This window comes from Pteropus alecto, unplaced genomic scaffold (genome assembly GCF_000325575.1).
Source record: "Pteropus alecto unplaced genomic scaffold, ASM32557v1 scaffold206, whole genome shotgun sequence".
Lineage (NCBI taxonomy): Eukaryota > Metazoa > Chordata > Mammalia > Chiroptera > Pteropodidae > Pteropus > Pteropus alecto.
In genome coordinates, this window is record NW_006438906.1 from 3611017 (window position 1) to 3611548 (window position 532).

At 36.5% G+C, this 532-nt stretch overlaps 1 pseudogene; it reads right to left on the bottom strand.

Annotated features, from left to right (window-relative positions):
* Nucleotides 1-227: 227 nt before the first annotated feature.
* Nucleotides 228-532, bottom strand: part of LOC102893347 — a 993-nt pseudogene continuing 688 nt past the window's right edge.

A 532-nucleotide genomic window follows, 5' to 3' on the forward strand; every position in this document is an offset into this window, starting at 1 on the left:
ATGTCCTATCATAACATTCTATGCATACTTAAAACCAAGCAAAGGGAGAAGTTGCATCTTTAAAAACTAAACAGGCATTTTGGACAACATATTCTTGGCAATGGATCCTGGAAAACACTTATCAGACAAGGTAGGGAATGTTCTCACTCTGCACTATAAAAAGGACAGCCAGATATCAACCATTGCAGAAATAAAATAAGATGGAAAATTTTAAGAAACTGTTTAAGCTATTTTCTTAAAAGAGACTTCCTCCACTGCCAGAGATCCTGAAGAGCCACACGGCCAGTCATCTGGAAGCAATTCTTCATATAATTGATAAACTTGGCTTCCCCTTTGGGAAGAGAACCAGCTTTTTCTATACTTGCTTGCATTTTTGCTTTAATGTCTTCTATACAACTAGGTCCTTTTGGCATCTAGTTTTAGGAGTTGTCCTTCTTCTTCTTCTTCTTCTTCTTCTTCTTCTTCTTCTTCTTCTTCTTCTTCTTCTTCTTCTTCTTCTTCTTCTTCTTCTTCTTCTTCTTCTTCTTCTTCT